The sequence below is a fragment of the Schistocerca americana genome, chromosome 11 (genome assembly GCF_021461395.2).
Source record: "Schistocerca americana isolate TAMUIC-IGC-003095 chromosome 11, iqSchAmer2.1, whole genome shotgun sequence".
Classification (NCBI taxonomy): domain Eukaryota; kingdom Metazoa; phylum Arthropoda; class Insecta; order Orthoptera; family Acrididae; genus Schistocerca; species Schistocerca americana.
The window spans coordinates 110,695,676-110,721,966 of NC_060129.1; the positions used below are offsets into that span (position 1 = coordinate 110,695,676).

Below are 26,291 nucleotides of genomic sequence, written 5' to 3' on the forward strand. Positions count from 1 at the left end.
GTTTAAAGCCATACCCTCAGCCGGTAAAGTCATGGTTACAGTCTTCTGGGACGCTGAAGGGGTTATTCTGTTCGATGTCCTTCCCCCTGGTCAAACGACCAACTCTGAAGTGTATTGTGCTACTCTTCAGAAATTGAAGAAACGACTTCAGCGTGTTCGTAGGCACAAAAATCTGAACGAACTTCTCCTTCTTCATGACAACGCAAGACCTACACAAGTCTTCGCACACAAAACTTCAGTGGACTGTTCTTCCTCATGCACCCTACAGCCCCGATCTCGCACCGTCGGATTTCCATATGTTTGGCCCAATGAAGGACGCAATCCGTGGGAGGCACTACGCGGATGATGAAGAAGTTATTGATGCAGTACGACGTTGGCTCCGACATCGACCAGTGGAATGGTACCGTGCAGGCATACAGGCCCTCATTTCAAGGTGGCGTAAGGCCGTAGCATTGAATGGAGATTACGTTGAAAAATAGTGTTGTGTAGCTAAAAGATTGGGGAATAACTTGGTGTATTTCAATGCTGAATAAAACAACCCCTGTTTCAGAAAAAAAATGTGTTGCATTACTTATTGAACTGCTCTCGTATTTCCGGCCGCAGCGATGTCGGGTATTTGATGTTTTACCCGATTCAGGATATTCGCGGTACACTCGTGAAATGGTCGTACGGGAAAATTCCCACTTGATCGCCACGTCGGAGCTGCTGTGTCCCTTCGGCCGTGCGCCGAATTAATAACACCACGTTCACACTCACGTAAATCTTGGTAACGTGCCATTGTAGCAGCAGTAACCGATCTCAGCACTGCGCCACACACTTGTCTTTTACAGGCGTTGCCGACCACAACGCCGTATTTTGCATGTTTACGAGGTGTGGCTAGAAAAAAACCGGACTAGTACTGGTGAAACAATAAAACGAATGCAATAAGGCTGAAAGTCGCGTGGCCTGTCACGTGACTCTCGCTCCGCCTACTGCTCGAGTTTCATCTGCCTCCTGCACTCAGTCTGCCCGTGGCGTCTGTTTTAAGTAGTTGACGTTTTGTCTGTGCGTCGGAAAATGTTGAGTGTACAGAAAGAACAGCGTGTTAACATCAAATTTTGTATCAAACTAGGAAAATCTGCAAGTGAAACGTTTGTAATGTTACAACAAGTGTACGGCGATGATTGTTTATCGCGAACACAAGTGTTTGAGTGGTTTAAACGATTTAAAGATGGCCGCGAAGACACCAGTGATGACACTCGCACTGGCAGACCATTGCCAGCAAAAACTGATGCAAACATTGAAACAATCGGTAAACTTGTTCGACAAGATCGCCGTTTAACAATCACAGCAGTGTCTGAGTTAACAGGAGTTGACAAGGAAAGTGTTAGGCAGATTCTTCATGAAAGTTTCAACATGAACAAAGTGTGTTCAAAAATGGTTCCAAAGTGTCTCACAATTGAACAGAAGGAACGCCGAAGAATGATTTGTTCTGACATCCTGGAAAACATTGAAAGTGATCCCACCTTCTTACAAAATGTTATTACTTGCGATGAACCGTGGTTTTTTACTTACGATCCCGAAACTAAACGCCAATCGATGCATTGGAAAACTCCTGGTTCTCCACGACAAAAAAAAGCACGAATGTCAAAATCGAAATTCAAGGCAATGATGTTTTTTTTTTTTTTGACATCAAAGGGATTGTGCACATTGATTGGGTACCAGAAGGACAAACAGTGAATCAGCATTACTACATTAGCGTCCTGGCTACCCTACGTGAGCGAGTACGGAGAAAACGGAACGATTTGTGGAGAAAAAAGTCATGGATCCTTCACCAAGACAATGCCCCAGCTCACAGTGCGTTGTCAGTGAAGACGTTTTTGGCAAAACACAACATTCCCATCTTAGATCATCCACCCTACTCACCTGATTTGGCCCCCTGTGACTTTTTTCTTTTCCCTAAAGTCAAGTCAGCTTTGAAAGGAACTAGATTTGAGACTGTTGAAGCAGTAAAAGAAAGAGCGACGGAAGTAATGTATGGACTTACCGAAAATGATCTGCAGCATTGCTATGAACAGTGGAAAATTCGTATGGAGCGGTGTAGAGACCGAGGAGGAGAGTACATTGAAGGAGATAACATGAAATTGTAAATTTTAAATAAATGTTTTTTCCAGCATCAGTCCGGTTTTTTTCTAGCCGCACCTCGTACATATCGCTGTATTTGAATACAAATGCCTATACCAGTTTCTTTGGCGCTTCAGTGTATTAAAAAGATTGCTCTAAGTCTGAAGGTGTTATAATGTTAGGTTTACCTTTCTTTAACCTGTCTTCTAAGATACGTTTGTGTATTGAATCAGTGGAGGAGTAGGAGAAGAAGATTAACCTTCGTCTCCCGTCGAGAACGAGGTCAATAGAGACGGCGTAGAACGGCGGATTAGGGAAGCACGAAGCATTCCGTCTTCAGGCCACGAGTGGCCTACCGGGACCATCCGACCGCCGTGTCATCCTCAGTGGAGGATGCGGATAGGAGGGGCGTGGGGTCAGCACGCCGCTCTCCCGGCCGTTATGATGGCATTCTTGACCGGAGCCGCTACTATTCGGTCGAGTTGCTCCTCAATTGGCATCACGAGGCTGAGTGCACCCCGAAAAAAAGGCAACAGCGCATGGCGGCGGGATGGTCACCCATCCAAATGCCAGCCACGCCCAACAGCGCTTAACTTCGGTGATCTCACGGGAACCGGTGTGTCCACTGCGGCAAGGCCGTTGCGTCGGATTACGGAAGGATGGGGAAGAAAGTCGGCCGTACCCTTCCGCAGGATCCATCCAAGCATTTGCCTGAAACGATTTTAGGGAAATTACGTAAAGCTTAAATGAGGAGTGCGAGACGCGGATTTGAACCGAGAGTCCAGTGTGGTAACCACTCCGCTGCCTTGCTCGGTACTATTAAGTAAATTCGGCGGTCCGGAGTAGCCGAGCGGTTCTAGGCGCTACAGTCTGGAACCGCGCGACCGCTACGGTCGCAGGTTCGAATCCTGGCTCGGGCATGGATGTGTGTGATGTCCGTAGGTTCGCTAGGTTTAAGTAGTTCTAAGTCCTAGGGGACTGATGACCTCAGAAGTGCCACAGTGCTCAGAGCCATTTGAAATTTGAAAAAAGTAAATTCGGCATGTTTTCCACTTTTGTTGTCATTTATCGAAACATTTTCTTCGTTTTTTGACTAGTGTCGGCTTTTTCCGCTGTTTTGCCATGTTTACCTGTGTAAAAAGAGCGCAATGGTTTACCTCTGTGAAATGGGACCACGGCGGTGTGAACGTGAGCTAGCGGAAAGGCTGTTTCCTAGAAGAAGGTCACATTATGTACTCGTTCGCTTTGGTTTACACGTTTATCTGTAGCTGAGCGGCCTGCCGACATTATGCACAGCCACGGCGCGAGAATGGGCGTCATTAATTAGCGTCATTTGCCTACGCGGCAGAGCGAATTTAAATGAGAGCGCGTGCGCTAGCCAATTGCATCGCGCGACACATTGTCGGGGCAGTTTAGTGTGTTTAACGGCGGCCGTGACTGGACTGCTAACAGCAAACGGCGCGCGTCCCTGCTGTGTGTTGCTGGGTGCCCACCGCACTCACTCTATAGGGGGCGCGAGGAATCTCCAGGATGTTCGGTTTGGTATTCAGTGTGACACGAACTGTTACTGTACCGACGATCAGCATTCACCGTGCAGGTTATGTCCGGCCTGCAGGCTGGTTTCTACATCTACACCTATGCTCGTAAGCCTCGTTACGGTGTGTGGCGGAGGCAACTTCTGGCGCCACGGTAAACCTCTCCGTGATGCAGAACGGTCGTGTGAAGTTAGCACCCCTTTTTCGAGAAATATACATTTTTTTCACAGTTCTTGTTAGATGTGCCATAGTTCTAGAGTTCTTTGCACAAAATATCAATAGTTCTGCAAAATGTAACGAAGAAAACAACAATACTCGAAAAAATTTTCGTATCCAAAACATTCTTTGGCAATTTCCGCAAAATGTAAATAAGTACAAGAGTTCTGAGCACAGTTCTGAACAGAGCTCCAAGAGTTCTTTCGAAAATCCAAGTAACATTTTTTTGTGCAGCTAACAGTTTACGAGATAATCGCAATTTAAGGAGAAAATCTTTTCACTTACTGTGAAGTTGGCACCCTGTTTTTCAGAAATGTATATTTTTTTCACAGTTCTTGACAGGTATGCCATAATTCTAGAGTTCTTTGTAAAAAATTTCAATAGTTCTGCAGAATTTAGCGAAGAAAACAACAATATTCGAAAAAAATTTCCTATCGAAAATATTATTTGTCAATTTTCGCAAAAAGTAAACTTGTACAACAGTTCTGAGGACAGTTCTGAACAGAACCCCAAGAGCTCTATCGAAAATCCTAATAACATTTTTCTATGGCGATAATAGTTTGTGATAAATTGATTTAATGTGGGATACACTTTCTCTACGGAAAAAATAAATATATTCGTACAACAGTTCTGATGACAGTTCTGGACACCACGTGAAGAGTTCTATCGAAATTCCTAGTAGAATTTTTTTGTGCAGGTGATACTTTAAGAGGTAATTGCAACTTAATTAAGAACCCCATAAGAGCTCCTACTGTGAAACTGGCGCCCTTTTTTTTCAGAAATATATATTTTTTTCAGAGTTCTTGATAGATAAGTCATAGTTATAGAGTTCTTTGTACAAAATTTCAATAGTTCTGCAGAATTTAGCGAAGAAAACAACATTGTATAACATAGCTGATTCAGGAACCCTTTCCTTCTGATACAATTCTTACTGTTGCCACAATAAATCACTTGTGCATAGATTCCAACTGTACTGATTATTACAAAAATACAACCATTGACCAGCGGCGCACATTTCTTGCAGCGTTGTACAAAGCATTCGGCTTATCCGCTGTGAAAATATCACACTTAACGCTATTTTAAAATTTACGGTGGATGGCTTCCGTTTATCTACAATGTCAGTGTCTATCGAATTATCTTCATGCAAACGTGATGCCTGGATCACTCACGTCCCCTTTTTAGGTACGGAGGAAACTAAAGTTCAGTCTTGTGGAAGCCAAAGAAGGAAATGTGGGCAGCCCTTCTTTTACTGATAGCAAACTCTAGAGAAAGCTCACCTTTGTTTTCCTTCGTCATACCAACAAAAGAATAATTCTCCCTTCATAGCTCTATTATCATTCCAGTACTAGTAAACCAGTTGTTCGCTTTCACATTTCGACCTGACTGATATATAGGTTTACACAGTCACAGAACAACATCAAAATGTTTATTGCTCAGTTGGTAAATCCTTCTGGTTGCAACACAGCGTACATTTCCAAATTGTACAGGTAAAATACTTAAGAATCCACATTTAAGAATCCATACTCGTTTGTTTTGATTGATACATATTGGCGAAAACTGTACCTTCCACAGAATCCTTCCAGCTTCTTGTCTACTGTAACATTTTCTCCAAGGGTGTAAGATTTGTGGTAGTTGCGTACAAACACGAATAGCGCGACTGTAAAATCTAAGGCTTTCCAGAATAAATTTGAAACGTTTTATGTTCATTTGCGAGGTGAAATTTTTCAATGCCATCACCATCAGTTCCACACAGATCTTCCAGGCTTTATCTGTTACTTTTGTTAACAACAATTAAAAACAAGGGACTGATGAAGGCTTTCAATTCAATATCATCTATTGATTTTACCCCTCTCTCACGCTGAAATGAGGCTTTGCTGCTCTGAAAATTCTGATTGGAATACAAAACTACAATAGACAAATATCGTTATCTATGAGGTAATTACAGCATCACAAATGCTGCTTTGGCTGCACCTATTGGTACAGGTAAATTTCGAATAATATTATGCTCTTCGAACAATATGCTTTGGATTTCTTCAACATTATCTAGTACTTCCCACTTAAAATAATAAAATTCCTATAAAATGACGCAACCAGGCGCAGTGTATTAATCTGATATTTGACGTTCAGACAGCGGACACTGACGATTAAACAGTTCAAACAGAATTTAAGTGCATTTTACATTCTGGATTAGCTTTGTACTACTTATACTACTTACTACGTTGATAAACAAATAAATTAATTGCTGAAATGAAATACGAAAGGGCACAGTGGATAAAAACGAGCAATCGGCTCATATCTCATCAAGAGAGCATTAGCGTCGATACTGAATCATACAACAATGAAAGGCATACATGAAGTGTATATTTTTAGAATCAGGAAGAACCAGATGAATTTTATTACGTAAAACAGTAATTGTTTTGAGCTCTCAGGACATCCAGGACCCACTAACAGCTAAAAATATGCCCAGGACCCTCATGGATGAAAGTTATGTGGCAACATCACCAGACGCTAGGATACATAAAAACATGTGCTGTGTGTAACGAATAAATTTGAAATTGCTGTCGTTAATATTGTTGCAAACATTTGTTCTAGTTAGAAAGGAAGTGTGGAAGTTTGATGGGTTACAGTACAGCGAGAGTTAAAAGTCTTTACAATGTATAGAAATGTAAGTATATTTACTGAATATATTGTACAAACGAACTAAGTAGTATGTTTAAATCCTAATTCAATACATGACTGGTAGAGGTGTTATTATGTTGAGGGGATACAGTATTAAAGTTAATAATAAGTTCGAAATTTGTAAATAAGAACCTCGTTTATTTGGTCCTCAGTAATCCGAATTTCCGGTTTATCCGGATTCATATTTTGTGTCCCTTGGTATTTTTCTCTTTTTTTCTAATAACACGAAGATGTGTAGTCGGTGAGGTACATAGGCTGCTTATCACTAGGCCGGTAATTTAGTCTAATACTGAGTGATAAGGAACTCGGAGTGTGTGAATGACATTGTTTCTCGAGTATTGTACATTAATATAACGGTGTATTGATGCCCATCAAGTAAGTTGCATAGTAACCACGCCAACAGCACTCCACCACAGCTCATTGTACCTCTGGTGCGATTCTCGACAGGTGTGACACCATCTGGTTAGTGGCGCGTGTGAATGTATCTGCTCTCTCAGCCATCTGTTTGTTTTGCACTGACGAGCCTTCTCTCCTTGAATCATCTAAGCGTGCACATCCCACGCTTCCACCTACAGTTGCTACAGTCAGTCTTAAGAAGGTGTACTGGCATTTGTATAGTGCTGAACATTTAGACTTTTTGTATTTAGTAGAATATACATCCGGGTTTTCGATTTTCGGTTTTCCAAACTAAAAGTGAGAATTTACGATCGTCCTCATAGCTGTACTTCCAGCAATACCTCATCTCCTGCGTTCCCAATTTCGTAGAAGTTGTCCTACGAAAATTGCAGAAGCACTCTTGGACGAAAGAATATTGTGACGATATTCTTTCGTCACAGCCTGGGGTTAGAGACCCGGTCCGGCACACAGTTTTTATCTGCCAGTAAGTTTCACATCGGCGCACACCCACTGCAGAGTGAACACAAAATCTATTTCATAATCTACTGGCACCATAAAAATGTTATGAGGGTTTTTAAAAGAACTCTTTAGGTGCTATCCAGAACTGTCAGCAAAAGGGTTGTGCCAATTTATTATAATGTAGACCAAGTGGGTCTCTCGAAAATGCTATTATCTCATTAACTGTTATCCCCACAAAAAATGTTATTACAGTTGTCGGTAGAACTCTTAGTGTCGTATTAAGAAATGCCACCAGATCTTTTGTACGAATTTATTACATTTACATGACAAAAGTGAGTCCCACATTAATTATCTCATATAATGTCATCGTCACAAATAATGTTATTATAGTTTTTGGTAGAACTCTGTGGGTGATATTCAGAACTGTCATCAGAACTATTCTACGAATTTTGCTGTATTAGATAAAGTGAGTATCAGATTAAAACTAATATTGTATAAACTATTATCGCCACAAAAATGTTCTTATCATTTTCAATGCAACTCTTCCGGTGCTATCCAGAACTGCCAACAGAACTGTTATACAAATTTATTTTTTCCAAACTGACAAATAATTTTTTACCATATCAAAATTTTGCCGAGTTATTGTTTTCTTCCCGAAATTCTGTAGAACATTCGTGTTTTGAGCAGGGAAATCTAGAAGTATTGCATATATATCAAGAACTGTGAAAAAAATTTATATTTATCGTAAAAGGGGTTCAAACTTCACGGGAAATGCTTATAAGCATTCCTTAATAAAGGCAGTTACTACGTAAACAATTACCTGCACAGAATATGTTACTAGTATTTTCGATAGAACTCTTACAGTGCTATCCAGAGCTGGCATCAGAGCATACGAACAGACATAATTTTTTTTTTAGTAAGAGTGCCCCACAATTAATCAATTACCATACAAACTATTATAACCACAAAAAATGCTATTATGATTATCGATAGAAGTCTTGAGGTGTTAACCTGAACTGTTCATCAAAACTGTTGAACGAATTTACTTTTTCTGTGGAGAAAGTGGGTCTAACATCAAAGCAGTTACCGTATAAACTATCATCGCCACAAAAAGATATTATTAGGATTTTCGATAGAGCTCTTGGTGTTCTGTTCAGAACTGTTGAACGAATTTACTTTTTGCGAAAATTGACAAATAATGTATTCGATAAGAAAATTTTTTCGAGTATTGTTGTTTTTCTCGCTAAATTCTGCAGGACTATTCAAATTTTGTACAAATAACTCTAGAACTGTGACATTTCTATCAAGAACTCTGAGAAAATATATATTTCTGAAGAAAAGGATTCCAACTTCACAGTAAGTGAAGAGGTTCCCTCCTTAAATTGCAATTATCTCGTAACGTGTTAGCTGCACAAAAAATTGTAATTAGGATATTCGATAGAACTATTGGGGTTCTGTTCAGAACTGCCCTCAGAACTGTTGTCCGAATTTACTTTTCGCGAAAATTGCGAATGTTTGCTATACGAAATTTTTTCGAGTATTGTTGTTTTCTTCTTTAAATTCTGCAGAACTATTCAAATTTTGTACAAAGAACTCTAGAACTATGCCATATGTATCAAGAACACTGAAAAAATATATATTTCTGAAAAAAAGGGTGCCAACTTCACAGTAAGTGAAAAGATTTTCTCATTAAAATGCAATTATCTTGTAAAATATTAGCTCCAGTAAAAAATGTTACTTGGATTTTCGAAAGAACTCTTGGAGCTCTGTTTAGAACTGTGCTCAGAACTCTTGTACTTATTTACATTTTGCGGAAATTCCCAAAGAATGTTTTCGATACGAAAATTTTTCGAGTATTGTTGTTTTCTTCGCTAAATTCTGCAGAACTATTGAAATTTTGTACAGAGAACTCTATAACTATGACTTATCTATCAAGAACTCTGAAAAAATATATATTTCTGAAAAAAAAGGTGCCAGCTTCACAGTAGGAGCTCTTATGGAATTCTTAATTAAGTTCCAATTACCTCTTAAACTATTACCTGCACAAATAAATTCTACTACGATTTTCGATAGAACTCTTCACGTGGTGTCCAGAACTGTCATAAGAACTGTTGTACGAATATATTTATTTTTTCCGTAGACAAAGTGTGTCCCACATTAAATCAATTTATCTCATAAATTATTGTCAACATAGAAAAATGTTGGGATTTTCGATAGAGGTCTTGGGGTTCTGTTCAGAACTGTCCTCAGAACTGTTGTACAAGTTTAATTTTTGCGAAAATTGACAAAAAATGTTTTCGATACGAACATTTTTTTGAATATTGTTGTTTTCTTCGCTAAATTCTGCAGAACTATTGAAATTTTTTACAAAGAACTCTAGAACTATGCCATATCTATCAAGAACTCTGAAAAAAGTATACATTTCTGAAAAAAAGGGTGCCAACTTCAGAGTAAGTGAAAAGATTTTCTCATTAAAATGCAATTATCTCGTAAACTATTAGCTGCACAAAAGAGTGTTACTTGGGTTTTCGAAAGAACTCTTGGAGCTCTGTTCAGAACTGTGCTCAGAACTCTTGTACTTATTTACATTTGGCGGAAATTGCCAAAGAATGTTTTCGATACGAAAATTTTTTCGAGTATTGTTGTTTTCGTCGCTAAATTCTGCAAAACTATTGATATTTTGTACAAAGAACTCTAGAACTATGCTACATCTATCAAGAACTGTGAAAAAAATGTATATTTCTTCAAAAAGGGGTGCTAACTTCACACGAACGCCTCACTTGTAGTGTCTGGGCGTTCCGTAACGCTGTCGCGCCCTAATCGATCACTCTCTGATGGCCCTTCTCTCTCTCTCTCTCTCTCTCTCTCTACCGCGTCCCCTCCCTCTTTGTCTCTTTCTTCTGCTGATCCTTATTTTTGGATCTTCTCTCTTTATCACTATCTCTTTCTTCCCACCCCCCCCCCCCCTCTCTCTCTCTCCCTCTCCCTTTCTTCTGTTGGTCCTTCGTGATAACGGAGGCAGAGTGATGAGCAATACATAAATATTTTTGGATCGAACGTTTTTCGTGCTTGAATTACAGTGGGTGGGGAATATCATAATCTTGTTTTTAGTCCAAAATTCCCGGATAACGTAGGCCGTATGCTGTCGTCTGCTGCCATGGTGGGGTTCCTAGTCGTTCGTACTCCACTTACGGCATCTGAGAGAGGGATAAATTGGGCGAGAGGAATTCATGTATGTAGAAACCGCTTCCCTCGAAAATTCCCTCATCGTATCTCCTCTTTGTTACCACAGATGACGTGTCACTGATCTCATTTGTACTGACGAGGGGACCTTATGCGAGGTTCGTCGAGCTATGAGCTCCCACTTCACCTGCTTATAGTGTGGGTATCCACCTATCACACCCTAAAATTGTAGGTGCCAATGCGGCCTCGTTTTTGAGATATTGCCTGTTAAATTTTGGGGAGCTCTTTACATACAGAAACGTTTCACTATTGTGGCAAGTGGGCGAGTAGCGGAGGGCGCCTCCTGGCCAACGTTGCCATACGCTCACTTCATATTTCCATAAAACCGGCACGGTAGCTCAGCGTGTTCGGTCAGAGGGTTAGAGCTACTCTCTGTAATAAAAAACTGAGAGAACGGATCAACGAAGAACCTGAACGGGTGTCATTGGACGTCCGTCTCGAACAAATTCCACGAACAATATAGAACAAAATAAGATAAAAAGAAGTGGCCAACGAGCTAGATTCCCGTCCAGGCGACGCTGGTTCGAGACCCGTCTATGCTACTTTTGTTTCCTTTTTTTTTTTTTTTCAAATGCCTGTTTTATTTTATAATTAATCTTGAACATACCGCAAGGAATTGATTAAAAAGAATTACAAGCCTCTATAAACAAAAATTACAAATTGAATGTCACATTTTGTTTCATTTTTTTGCGTTTTATTTTAACAAGAATTAACCGTAATTTTTTTTTATTCCGATTTTGGCCGTCTAGGGACCGCGTTAAACAACTATTTTTCAATGTACATTTCTCCTATTGCGCTCCTCCTCTTTTCTCTTCTTCCAATATGTCTCCATCCTCTCTCTGTGCTGCTCCCTTCGGTCTTCTGTCCACACTGTTCCTCCAGTTCTTCTCTTCTTCACTTCAAATCCTTCAAAATGTTGAATTTTGTCTCTCATTAAGTCTCTGTTGGTTATATCATCTTCTCCTATACCCATCTCCTCTAAGTCTGCTTTGACTTCTTTGAACCAGGTAATTTGGGTTCTGGGGTTCTTGTCAAAAAACATGAATATTTTCTTTGTCAGCCTTTCATCATTCATTCTTTTCAAATGGGCGTAAAAGCTTACTCTTCTCTTCCTCATAGTATCTCCCACTTTCTCAATTTTGTCATACACTTCTCTATTACTTCTAAGCTTCCAAGTCCCATTCTCAAACCTCGGTCCAAGTACTCTTCTAATGATTTTTCGCTCCTTTTTTTAACCGTAATGTAATTTCTCGAAATATTTTATTATTGTTCAATTTGTTTTCGTTGCATTTTTAATTTTGTTCCGTTTACGTAGGGAATATTAAAAACACCAACGAATGAGGGATTAAAAATATGTTTCATTTAATGGAAAATTAGTCGATATTTCCTATATTTTGACGAGTACATTCCGACGGACGATACTTGATATAAAAACAATCAAAACATTTGTACTTTCGACACTACGAACATTTTACGAATGCACATTCATTTTCGTCGCAATCGCATCTGTATTTTCTCAAGTGCGCAGGAAACGCCACTGCATTGATGCTATGGGGTACTGTAAGTAGGCTGTTTAGGTTTTCTTATTGGCAACGTTACGTAGCGCTCTGTATGAAAATCACTGGCTGTGCTGTGTGCAGTCTGTGGCTGGTTTGCATTGTTGTCTGCCATTGTAGTGTTGGGCAGCTGGATGTGAACAGCGCGTAGCGTTGCGCAGTTGGAGGTGAGCCGCCAGCAGTGGTGGATGTGGGGAGAGAGATGGCGGAGTTTTGAAATTTGTAAGACTGGATGTCATGAACTGCTATATACATTATGACTTTTGAACACTATTAAGGTAAATACGTTATTTGTTCTCTATCAAAATCTTTCATTTGCTAACTATGCCTATCAGTAGTTAGTGCCTTCAGTAGTTTGAATCTTTTATTTAGCTGGCAGTAGTGTCGCTCGCTGTATTGCAGTAGTTTGAGTAACGAAGATTTTTGTGAGGTAAGTGATTTGTGAAAGGTATAGGTTAATGTTAGTCAGGGCCATTCTTTTGTAGGGATTATTGAAAGTCAGATTACGTTGCGCTAAAAATATTGTGTGTCAGTTTAAACACAGTCATGTATAATTGTTCTAAGGGGATGTTTCAGTACTTCCTTTTGCGATGGATCTAGCGTCGCGAAAACAAAAGTAGCATAAACGGGTCTCGAACCAGGCTCGCTTGCCACTCTGCTACTCGCCCACTTGCCCACTTGCCATAACAGAGAAACCTTTCTGTATATAAAGAGCTGCCCAAACTTTGACAGGCAATATTTCAAAAACGAGGCCGCATTGGCACCTACCATTTTAGGGTGTGATAGGTACCTACCCACCCACACTACAAGCAGGCGAAGTGGGAGCTCAACTCGACGAACCTCGCAGAAGGCTCCCTTGTAAGACTGCAGTACACGCAAAGTGTCTAGTTACTCCCACCGCCCTGAGTGGAATGCACAAATTCGAACAATGTTCAACAACATGCAGTCCTATATAGTGGTGTTTGCGCCTGCGCAGAAAACAGTACGTAGGTCGCGAATCCGTTATCTTGAGGCTGCAATAAACTCTTAGAGGGAAGTCATATTGTATGAATAACGGCACTAACAAGGGGAGGCCGCCAATTCTGAAATTCAGATTCGATTCATACTGCGCATAATAAAAGCTCATGGCCAGAGGTGTAATGTGGCAAAGCACCAAGATGCACTTCTCAGCCGTTGTCGAGAAAATCGACAGCTAAAATAAACCGTTGCGGTGAAATACTCTCTACGATTAACAATTTTCTACAGCGTCGTGGCGCAGCGGTAAGCGCTCGGGTTCGCAATCCGAAGGTCGCCGGATCGAATCTCGCGCCATGCAAAATTTGTTTATTATTATTAGGTTTTTGTAATTCAAATATATATATATATATATATATATATAAACTATTAATGAATTGCTTATGCATTTTGGTGAAGGCGGATCGCTCTCCAATTGTACCGCCTCCATTTTTCCGTTTGTTTAACTGGGTATACCAAAGCTCTCACGTCCGCACTGATTTTCGACGGTTATAAGTTGCGCTAGGGACCGCATCTACCTTCTTTCGAAGTTAGCAGGCAACTACGCTTTTATGCGGCGGCTCGTTTCGGCCCATTCAACATCTGTCCTTCAAGTGTAACGAGCGAGTAACGGAGCATATATTTCATACCTGCCACAGCAAATTTGTGTTCTTGGGGTCTGTATTCTAATTCGAACGTTTGACTTACGCTATACGTATTCGTTTCGGAATATCGTTTCTACGTCTTCCGTTAACTATACGTGGTTAACATTATGAAGACAATTAATAACATTTGTGAAATACAACTTTGTTTGCGGAAAACATAATGATGTTCGAAGTCGCCAGTTTTTCCACGACAAACGACCTTCAACAACTTATTATATGCATAATTGTTGCAACTGATTGCCGGGAATTTTATATATATATATATATATATATATATATATATATATATATATGTGTGTGTGTGTGTGTGTGTGTGTGTGTGTGTGTGTGTGCGTGTGTGTGTGTGTGTGTGTGTGTGTGTGTAAAGACACATTTGAATAACAAAAAACAAATACGAAAAAAAAAATTGCATGGCGCGAGATTCGATCTGGCGACCTTCGGATTACGAACCCGAGCGCTTACCGCTGCGCCACGACGCTGTCGATAACTATTAATCGTTGAGAGTATTTCACCGCAACGGTTTATCTTAACTGTCGATTTTCTCGACAACGGCTGAGAAGTGCATCTTGGTGCTTTGCCGCATTACACCTCTGGCCATGAGCTTTTATCATGCGCAGTATGAATCGAATCTGAATTTCACAATTGGCGGCCTCCCCTTGTAAGTGTAAACTTACAGTTGTGCTTAATCTTCTGTTCAATTGTGTGAACCAGTTCGTCAGTATTGAACAGTCTGGCCCATCTTCTAACCATTGAGTCACTCACAGCATTTTGTCCGTAAACCTCGTAGATTTGCCGATGAATTTCCTTTGGTTTAACTTCCTTTGCATTATGAAAACCTAACACAGATCTGATTTGACACGCGGCGGCATTTGCAAGTACGGCTGACATTATAAAGAAGCACTACAAAGCACACGTCGGCAGCAGCGATCTGAAAATGGCGTACATGTCTTCTCCTTGACTCAGAGTAACTGCCGCTCATGCTCGGAACTGCTAAGAGGCGCCGACCATCGCACCAGCGTCATCTGCACCCTACTCACGTTTGCCATAATTAAAAATGTTAATAATACTGAAAAAGATACAACTTTCTAAAGTAACCCGTGGTCTTCCTCAAGATTCAGCTTGTACACGTGCCAAAACCCATTGGAATCTGTTCAACTGTAGAATTATGAAAATGTAACAGACAGAGCCACTTCCGCATTTAATTAATATTATTATCGATATTAGTGTTGGTATTAGTACGGAAGTATGGATTAAAACTTTGAGAATTGAATAAGCATTGTATTGATTACGCTGAATCATATTTCGTGGAACATATCAACCAGTAAAAGCATTTTCATAATTACGATAAAGTACAAAGGTGAAAGAGTAAGCAGATTTTTCAAACACTAAATATTTTTGCTTAATTTGCGTAATATTTTTCAGAGCAATGAATATCTCATACTACACACTTTGTGAAGTAGTCTATGTTCTTCATGAGTGTTCAAGCCATTACACGCCAAATTTCTTCAATACTGGTTCAGTGATTCAATCGTGGCAGCGCAACAGTCACTTTCCAATTTATAATATTGGTATGGATGTATGGATTAGCATGGATTAAACACGTTGAGGATTCTACAAACATTGCATTCATTGCGTTGAATCGTATTATGTAGAAGATACGAAAGAATGAAAGCATTTTCACAAACATGATCGAGTTTTAAAGTCAAAGAGCAAATACATTTTTGCAAACAGTAATTATTGTTCCCTTTTACGCGTAATATTCTTCAAATCAGTAAATATCTTATATTACACAATTTCTAATGTAGCTTATGTTCTTCCTGAGCGTTCAAGTTATCTCCGTACCAAATTTCATCAAAATCGGGCCGTGCGGGGTAACCAAGCGGTCTGAGACATCTTGCCACGGTTCGCGCGGCTCCCCCCGTCGGAGGTTGGAGTCCTCCCTCGGGCCTGAGTATGTGTGTGTTGTCCTTAGCGTAAGTTAGATTAAGTAGTGTGTAAATCTGGGGACCCATAGAACCTTACCACAAATTTCCAAAATATCAAACTCGATTCAGGGGTTTACTGGCGAAAGCTAACAGACAAGAGTTACTTTCGCATTTGTGACATTAGTACGGATATGGATATATGATTTAAGAAACATTCTCCAGTAGGTGTATAAAAACACGTCCGTATTCGAATGCAGTGTTGTTTAAAAATTTCAAAACAGCTGGTGGAGAACTTCAGGAGATTTACAATTTTGGAGAAAAGGAATACATACATTTTATTTACTTACATTCTTAAACTGAGTATGGGTCCAAACTGCTGAGGTCATCGGTCCTAGAATTACACACAAACTAACTTATGTAAGGACAACACAGACACCCATGCTGAGGTAGGATTTTAACCTCCTACAGGGGGAACCGCGCTAACTGTGGCAAGGTGCCTCAACAACATAAGTGAAGACATTACACAGTCATTTATACTGAGGATGAGCTTTTCCGTAAGATGCTGACCTTAATTTTCCTCACTTAACAAACCACTGTGATTATCTAGGCTTTCCCGGCGTAATAAGTCATGAAAGTCTCTTCGGGTTTGCTGCCGGATCCTAAAATCAACTTGACTCGATATTTCGGCGATCCAACTGGTCGCCATCTTCAGGAAAATGCTGCTTCTGCTGATGAGTCCCGCTGAGAACTGACACCAGGTTGCAAATCGACGTCCTATATAGGCCACCGTTCAGTACACGGCGCATGCGCCGCCCATCACGGTTTCTGCCTTCCAAAATATCGAGTCAAGGTGATTTTAGGATCCGGCAGCAAACCCGAAGAGACTTTCATTAATAAACCACTGTTTGAGCATTGTTTCACAACTGCGTCTGTGCAACACGTTAGTGAGGGGAGAGAGGGTAGACTCCACTTAGTGTTGGCAAAAGAAGTAATTTTTGACACGGAAACAAGAGAAGCGGCTAGGCTTTACTCAAAATTCGCCACTCGTTATGCTGCTGTGAAAGTTACAAAAGGTTAACAGAATGAACGAGATGAGACAGTAGATCTTTTTTGAATGGCCACTGTGGAAGTGAGGGCTTGGAGGGTTCGTGCTTCATATTTACGAATCATGTGAGCCCGGGCATCAGTTCAGAATGGCGCTTCCCCTCCGGCGCTCGGCATTCCCCCTACAGCGCCTGCCTGCAACCCCCACCACTGCCACTCAGTTCCCTGCCGAGTGCACATCTACCGGCTACGTTATTCTGCGCGGTCACTTCCTGCAGTGTTTCAACCACTCATCACTGGGTTCTCTACTACACGACGAAGGGTGCACTCTCCAAAGCTAAGAGTACGGCACACCCGCGGAGCACTGCAGGTAATCCTCCTAGCTCTGAACGTAACAGTTCCTCACAGCCACTGTAGTCGAACGATACTTGTGTGTCATTTGACGTCGTAATTATTACGGCAGGGACTGACGACAGGACCGCATCTGTGTTTGGGTGCGTTCTGTGAAGTGGGAGATGGCCAAAGAGATCCGACCTACAGACGTATTTAACATCCAAACGGTTCATTTCGAGACATGGTTTCCATACCAAAACTTTATCTACGAAGTCCTCCCTGTAAAAATTTCAAGCATGTGACAGAGATTGGAAGCAGCCTGCGTATACACTACTGGCCATTAAATGGTTCAAATCGCTCTGAGCACTATGGGACTTAACATCTGAGGTCATCAGTCCCCTAGAACTTAGTAACTACTTAAACCTAACTAACCTAAGGACACACAAACATCCATGCCCAAGGCAGGATTCGAACCTGCGACCATACCGGTCACACGGTTCCAGACTGAAGTGCCTAGAACCGCATGCCCACACCAGCTGGCACTGGCCATTAAAATTGCTACACCAAGATGAAATGCAGATGATAAACGGGTATTCATTGGACAAATATATTATACTAGAACTGACATGTGATTACATTTTCAAGGAATTTGCGGGCATACATCCTGAGAAATCAGTACCCAGAACAACCACCTCTGGCCTTAATAACAGCCTTGATACGCCTGGGCATTGAGTCAAACAGAGCTCAGATCGTGTGTACAGGTACAGCTGCCCATGCAGCTTCAACACAATACCACAGTTCATCAAGAGTAGTGACTGGCGTATTGTGACGAGCCAGTTGCTCGGCCACCATTGACCAGACGTTTTCAGTTGGTGAGAGATCTGGAGAATGTGCTGGCCAGGGCAGCAGTCGAACATTTTTTGTATCCAGAAAGGCCCATGCAGGACCTACACCATGCGGTCGTACATTATCCTGCTGAAATGTAGGGTTTCGCAGGGATCAAATGAAGGGTAGAGCCACAGGTCGTAACACATCTGAGATGTAACGTCCACTGTTCAAAGTGCCGTCAATGCGAACAAGAGGTGACCGGGACGTGTAACCAATGGCACCCCATACCATCACGCCAGGTGATACGCCAGTATGGCGATGACGAATACACGCTTCCAATGTGGGTTCACCGCGATGTCGCCAAACACGGATGCGACCATCATGATGCTGTAAACAGAACCTGGATTCATCCGAAAAAATGACGTTTTGCCATTCGTGCAGCCAGGTTCGTCGTCGAGTAGACCATCGCAGGCGTTCCTGTCTGTGATGCAGCGTCAAGGGTAACCGCAGCCACGATCTCCGCGCTGATAGTCCGTGCTGCTGCAAACGTCGTCGATCTGTTCGTGCAAATGGTGGTAGTCTTGCAAACGTCCCCATTTGTTGACTCAGGGATCGAGACGTGGCTGCACGATCCGTTACAGCCATGTGGATAAGATGCCTGTCATCTCTACTGCTAGTGATACGAGGCCGTTGGGATCCAGCACGGCGTTCCGTATTACCCTCCTGAACCCACCGATTCCATATTCTGCTAACAGTCATTGGATCTCGACCAACGCGAGCAGCAATGTCGCGATACGATAAACCACAGTCGCCATAGGCTACAATCCGACCTTTATCGAAGTTGGAAACGTGATGGTACGCATTTCTCCTCCTTACGCGAGGCATCACAACGACGTTTCACCAGGCAACGGCAGTCAACTTCTTTTTGTGTATGAGAAATCGGGTGGAAACTTTCCTCATGCCAGCACGTTGTAGGTGTCGCCACCGGCGCCAACGTTCTGTGAATGCTCTGAAAAGCTAATCATTTGCATATCACATCTTCTTCCTGTCGGTTAAATTTGGCGCCTGTAGCACGTGATCTTCTTTGTGTAGCAATTCTAATGGCCAGTAGTGTAAGAGAAAGAAGAGCTCGCATGGGAACATTTAAGTGTCTGTTTTGCAAGCGCGTTCTCCGTGTTGGAACAGTAGGGACATGCCAGGCACCTAGGTCTGAAGTGAAGAGGATTCATGTGTATCTGGGTAAGACGTGATAATTGTAATTAATACATTTCGAGCAGTTGTTGTTGTTGTGGTCTTCAGTCCAGAGACTGGTTTGATGCAGCTCTCCATGCTACTCTATCCTGTGCAAGCTTTTTCATCTACCAGTACCTACTGCAACCTACATCCTTCTGAATCTGCTTAGTGTATTCATCTCTTGGTCTCCCTCTTCGAGCAGTAGGTTATAGATTTGTTTTCGCACGCTCCATCAAGAATGGTTCAAATTGCTCTGAGCACTATGGGACTTAACAGCTGTGGTCATCAGTCCCCTAGAACTTAGAACTACTTAAACCTAACTAACCTAAGGACATCACACACATCCCATGCCCAAGGCAGGATTCGAACCTGCGACCATAGCAGTCGCGCGGCTCCGGACTGCGCGCCTAGAACTGCGAGACCACCGCGGCCGGCACGCTCCATCTATGGGACTGCTGTTTATTCGGTGTATTTCATTGCGGCGGTTAGCGAGCCAGGGCTCCGTGCAAGGGCGCCCTGTTGCCACACACTTTGCACGCCGTTAAATCACCCCGCCTGCTGCGGCGTTCGCTGCTCCTCATCTTCTTCCCCCCCTCGCCCTCCCCCCTCCCCCCTCTCACCCATCGAGTTCGCGTGACCTCTGGCCGTTACTGCGCTTTTAGCGGACGTCAAGCGTGATAAACATATCTGTGCAGCGCGCTAGATTCACGAACGCGACCCGTGGCGAAAGCTGGCTGGCGAAGCGTTTCGTGAAGCCAGCCGATAACTCGTCGCCGAAAGTTGGCAGCGCCCCATCCAGGGCCCTGGCGAAATACCGTGGGGCTGACCCAGCTGCCAGTGGCGGCGATTTGTTTATCGCATTTCTGAGAAAGGCCCACCACTCCGTAAAAAATAACTCATACCGGAGAAACTATGAACTGTTGCTGTCAGTTCTTCACAGACAAGGGGTAGTTTTTCTTCTGCAGAATTTATTGTTCTTCCTTTTTCTTTAGTCGCTCAAGGTCGCCCAGTAGCACGGATAATCATCAACATCTACATCTACACTACTGGCCATTAAAACTGCTACACCACGAAGATGACGTGCTACAGACGCGAAATTTAACCGACAGCAAGAAGATGCCGTGATATGCAAATGATTAACTTTTTCAGAGCATTCACACAAGGTTGGCGTCGGTGAGCAAAGTTTCCAACCAATTTCTCAAACACAAACAGCAGTTGACCGGCGTTGCCTGGTCAAACGTTGTTGGGATGCCTCGTGTAAGGAGGAGAAATGCGTACCATCACGTTTCCGACTTTGATAAAGGTTGGATTGTAGCCTATCGCGATTGTGGTTTATCCTATCCCGACATTGCTGCTCGCGTTAGTCGAGATCGAATGACTGTTAGCAGAATATGGAATCGGTGGGTTCAGGAGGGTAATACGGAACGCCGTGCTGGATCCCAACGGCCTCGTATCACTAGCAGTAGAGATGACAGGCATCTTATCCACATGGCTGTAAGGGATCATGCAGCCACGTCTCGATCCCTGAGTCAACACATGGGAACGCTTGCATGAGAACAACCATCTGCACGAACAGTTCGACGACGTTTGGCTCAAATGGTTCAAATGGCTCTGAGCACTATAGGACTTAACTTCTGAGGTCATGAGTGCCCTAGAACGTAGAACTACTTAAACCTAACTAACCTAAGGACATCACACACATCCATGCCCGATGCAGGATTCTAACCTGCGACCGTATCGGTCGCGCGGTTCCACACTGTAGCGGCTAGAACCGCTCGGTCACCCGGCCGGCCAAGGACGACGTTTGCAGCAGCACGGACTATCAGCTCGGAGACCATGGCTGCGATTACCCTTGACGCTCTATCAGAGACAGGAGCGCTTGGGATGGTGTACTCAACGAAGAACCAGGGTCCACGAATGGCAAAACGTCATTTTTTCGGATGAATCCAGATTCTGTTTACATCATACTGATGGTCGCATCCGTGTTTGGCGTCATCGCGGTGAACGCACATTGGCAGCGTGTGTTCGTCATCCCATACTGGGGTATCACCCGGCGTGATTGTATGGGGTGCCACTGGTTACACGTCTCGGTCACCTCTTGTTCGCATTGACGGCACTTTGAACAGTGGACGTTACATTTAAGATGTGTTACGACCCGTGGCTCTAGCCTTCATTCGATCCCTGCGAAACACTACATTTCAGCAGGATAATGCACGACCGCATGTTGCAGGTCCTGTACGGGCCTTTCTGGATACAGAAAATGTTCGACTGCTGCCCTGGCCAGCACATTCTCCAGATCTCTCACCAACTGAAAACGTCTGGTCAATGGTGGCCGAGCAACTGGCTCGTCACAATACGCCAGTCACTACTCTTGATGAACTGTGGTATCGTGTTGAAGCTGCATGGGCAGCTGTACCTGTACACGCCATCCGAGCTCTGTTTGACTCAATGCCCAGGCGTATCAAGGCCGTTATTACGGCCAGAGGTGGTTGTTCTGGGTACTGATTTCTCAGGATCTATGCACCAAAACAGCGTGAAAATGTAATCACATGTCAGTTCTAGTATAATATATTTATCCAATGAATACCCGTTTATCATCTGCATGTCTTCTTGGTGTAGCAATTTTAATGGCCAGTAGTGTATATCTACGTGATTATTCTGCTATTCACAATAAAGTGTCTGGCTGAGGGTTAAGTGAACAACCTTAATGCTGTCTTGAACCACTTTCATGCTGTCATCTATAGAAATGCAATCATGTTCACAAAAAACAGAGCGCATTGAACGAACGACTAGACATAGGGCATTCATATATTTGTTATTTTTGTTTGTGGTAAGTTCCTATGGGACCAAACTGCTGAGGTCATCGGTCCCTAGGCTTACACACTACTTAAGCTAACTTTAGCTGACTTGCACTAACGACAACACACGCACATGCCCAATGGCGCGAACCGTGGCAAGGCGCCCCCAACCGCGTGGGTACCCTCTTGCGGCAGGGCACTCATATTCACAGGACATGTACACAACTACAGGGTGTTTCAAAAATGACCGGTATATTTGAAACGGCAATAAAAACTAAACGAGCAGCGATAGAAATACACCGTTTGTTGCAATATGCTTGGGACAACAGTGCATTTTCAGGCAGACAAACTTTCGAAATTACAGTAGTTACAATTTTCAACAACAGATGGCGCTGCGGTCTGGGAAACTCTATAGTACGATATTTTCCACATATCCACCATGCGTAGCAATAATATGGCGTAGTCTCTGAATGAAATAACCCGAAACCTTTGACAACATGTCTGGCGGAATGGCTTCACATGCAGATGAGATGTACTGCTTCAGCTGTTCAATTGTTTCTGGATTCTGGCGGTACACCTGCTCTTTCAAGTGTCCCCACAGAAAGAAGTCACAGGGGTTCATGTCTGGCGAATAGGGAGGCCAATCCACGCCGCCTCCTGTATGTTTCGGATAGCCCAAAGCAATCACACGATCATCGAAATATTCATTCAGGAAATTAAAGACGTCGACCGTGCGATGTGGCCGGGCACCATCTTGCATAAACCACGAGGTGTTCGCAGTGTCGTCTAAGGCAGTTTGTACCGCCACAAATTCACGAAGAATGTCCACATAGCGTGATGCAGTAATCGTTTCGGATCTGAAAAATGGGCCAATGATTCCTTTGGAAGAAATGGCGGCACAGACCAGTACTTTTTGAGGATGCAGGGACGATGGGACTGCAACATGGGGCTTTTCGGTTCCCCATATGCGCCAGTTCTGTTTATTGACGAAGCCGTCCAGGTAAAAATAAGCTTCGTCAGTAAACCAAATGCTGCCCACGTGCATATCGTCGTCATCAATCCTGTGCACTATATCGTTAGCGAATGTCTCTCGTGCAGCAATGGTAGCGGCGCTGAGGGGTTGCCGCGTTTGAATTTTGTACGGATAGAGGTGTAAACTCTGGCGCATGCGGCGATACGTGGTCGTTGGCGTCATTTGGACCGCAGCTGCAACACGGCGAACGGAAACCCGAGGCCGCTGTCGGATCACCTGCTGCACTAGCTGCGCGTTGCCCTCTGTGGTTGCCGTACGCGGTCGCCCTACCTTTCCGGCACGTTCATCCGTCACGTTCCCAGTCCGTTGAAATTTTTCAAACAGATCCTTTATTGTATCGCTTTTCGGTCCTTTGGTTACATTAAACCTCCATTGAAAACTTCGTCTTGTTGCAACAACACTGTGTTCTAGGCGGTGGAATTCCAACACCAGAAAAATCCTCTGTTCTAAGGAATAAACCATGTTGTCTACAGCACACTTGCACGTTGTGAACAGCACACGGTTACAGCAGAAAGACGACGTACAGAATGGCGCACCCACAGACTGCGTTGTCTTCTATATCTTTCACATCACTTGCAGCGCCATCTGTTGTTGAAAATTGTAACTACTGTAATTTCGAAAGTTTGTCAGCCTGAAAATGTACTGTTGTCCCACACATATTGCAACAAACGGTGTATTTCTATCGCTGCTCGTTTAGTTTTTATTGCCGTTTCAAATATACCAGTCATTTTTAAACACCCTGTATATTCTGCAGGTATGATTAGCATTTGAACCATGTCGGACCTGGGGTTCAAGGTCAACAGCTATATCGCTGCGCAGCACCACCTACCGGCAAAATGTACCAGCGGCTCTCGTTGTGGCTATAGAAGGAAGGTAATGGATGAGTGTGTCTTGTGCAGAAATGAACGATGCCTCTTAGACGTATGCACGAACCGTACCGTCGAATCAGTGAGTTTGAAAGAGGGCGCGTCACTGGTATCCATCCTGTAAATTGCTGCTCGTGTGGTACGAAGTGTTTCGGCAGTGCAACGGGTGTGTGCAGAATGGTTCACGGAAGACCGTAGAACACGACAAGATGGGTCAACTCTACAGATGGGTCGTTCGCGAACTAACGGGTCCAAAGGAACGGTTCACCAAGATGAACGGAGCGAGCGAGGAACGAATTATAACAAGGCAACCTCCCCATCGCACCCCCCTCAGATTTAGTTATAAGTTGGCACAGTGGATAGGCCTTGAAAATCTGAACACCGATCAATCGAGAAAACAGGAAGAAGTTGTGTGGAACTATGAAAAAAATTAGTAAAATACACAAACTGAGTAGTCCATGCGCAAGATAGGCAACGTCAAGGATAGAGTGAGCTCAGGAGCGCCGTGGTCCCGTGCTTAGCGTGAGCAGCTGCGGAACGGGAGGTCCTTGGTTCAAGTCCTCTCTCGACTGAAAATTTTACCTTCTTTATTTTCGCAAAGTTATGATCTGTCCATCCGTTCATTGACGTCTCTGTTCACTGTAATAAGTTCAGTGTCTGTGTTTTGCGACCGCACCGCAAAACCGTGCGATTAGTAGACGAAAGGACGTGCCTCTCCAATGGGAACCGAAAACATTTGAGCGCAAGGTCATAGGTCAACCGATTCCTCCACAGGGAAACATGTCTGATATATTCTATACGACACTGGTGACGGCATGTGCGTCACATGACAGGAATATGTTGTCGACCCACCCAACTTGTACACTTGGCGAATGGGTAAAAAGATTCTTCTACCTTGCCCGCTTTAAGTTTTCTTGTGGATGTGATAATCACTCCCAAAAAAGTGATGAAAACATAAGAGTTTGTCACATACACTGAAAATAAAAAATTAAACTTTTCACTGGAGGGAAGACTTGAAGCTAAGACCTCTCGTTTTGTAGTTGATCTCGCTAACCACGGGACAACGACGCTCCTGCACTCCTATTCTCCTTGATGTTGCCTATCTTCGGATGGACTACTCAGTTTGTATATTTTACTAATTTTTTTCATAGTTCCACACAACTTCTTCCCGTTTATCTCGATTGATCCGTGTTTAGATTTTCAACGCCTATCCACTGTGCCAACTTATAACTAAATCTGAGGGGGGTGCGATGGGGAGGTTCCGTTGTAAGGAACGGTCTTTCATAGTTCACTTCGGTCGCGGCTTTCTACTTATATCAGATCGAGTTGTAGGTGTTCGTTTCGTTCGCTTCGCGTGCCTATTCTAGATCTGTTTCAAACCTTTTTTGAACTCTGAACTTCTGGTTCTTTTCGTATTCTATTGAGCGTCCACAACCGGTAACTAAAATCTATTTTATAATTACGTAACTTACATATAAATTACGTTGTATGGAATCCATACATCTTTTCAGGTAACAAACACGGCGTATCAGCTTACTTCACTATTTCGATAAACAGCAGAGGAAATACTTGTAAAAACGCAAGACTTTTTTGTTATTACCCATGCAAAGGACGTCGGCACGGCACACACGACTGGCCATTTTCCGTCTTTTTTTGATCCAAGGCAAAAGGGCTTGTTCATTGTTATGGAAGGCAGAACGACTTAACAACCGAATGAAGCCCGCACTTCGTAATCGAGTGTCTGGTGTCACAATTTCTAAAGAGAATACAATAACTCCTACAATATCATTTCAGTGGTACAGGGTGGCGCACGAAAAATCGGCCCCGAATACGAGTTGCATTCAAGTTCTAAGGCCTCCGATTTTTTTCCTCCAGACTGGAAAGAGATAGAAAATGCGCATTGTTTTAAAATGAGGCCGCGTTCATTGTCAATACGTCCCAGAGATGGCAGCACCGTACGGCAGATGGAATTTTATTGCCAGCGGCGAGAATGAGAACTGTTTTAAATACTTCAAATGGCGACGTTTTCCTTACTTGAACTGCGTGCAATCATTCGTTTTCTGAATTTGCGTGTTGTGAAACCAATTGAAATTCATCGACAGTTGAAGGAGACATGTGGTGATGGAGTTATGGATGTGTCAAAAGTGCGTTTGTGGGTGCGACAGTTTAATGAAGGCAGAACATTGTGTGACAACAAACCGAAACAACCTCGGGCTCGCACAAGCCAGTCTGACGACACGATCGAGAAAGTGGAGAGAATTGTTTTGGGGGATCGCCGAATGACTGTGGAATAGATCGCCTCCAGAGTTGGCATTTCTGTGGGTTCTGTGCACACAATCCTGCACGACGACCTGAAAAAGCGAAAAGTGTGATCCAGGTGGGTGCC

At 43.0% G+C, this 26,291-nt stretch overlaps 1 protein-coding gene and 1 pseudogene across 1 annotated transcript in view; one reads left to right on the forward strand and one right to left on the reverse strand.

Moving 5' to 3' along the window:
* Window positions 1-26,291, forward strand: part of LOC124554176 (alpha-mannosidase 2) — a 792,511-nt gene that overhangs the window by 359,371 nt on the left and 406,849 nt on the right. The window lies entirely within an intron of this gene.
* On the reverse strand, window positions 2,631-2,747 carry LOC124554354 (annotated as a pseudogene).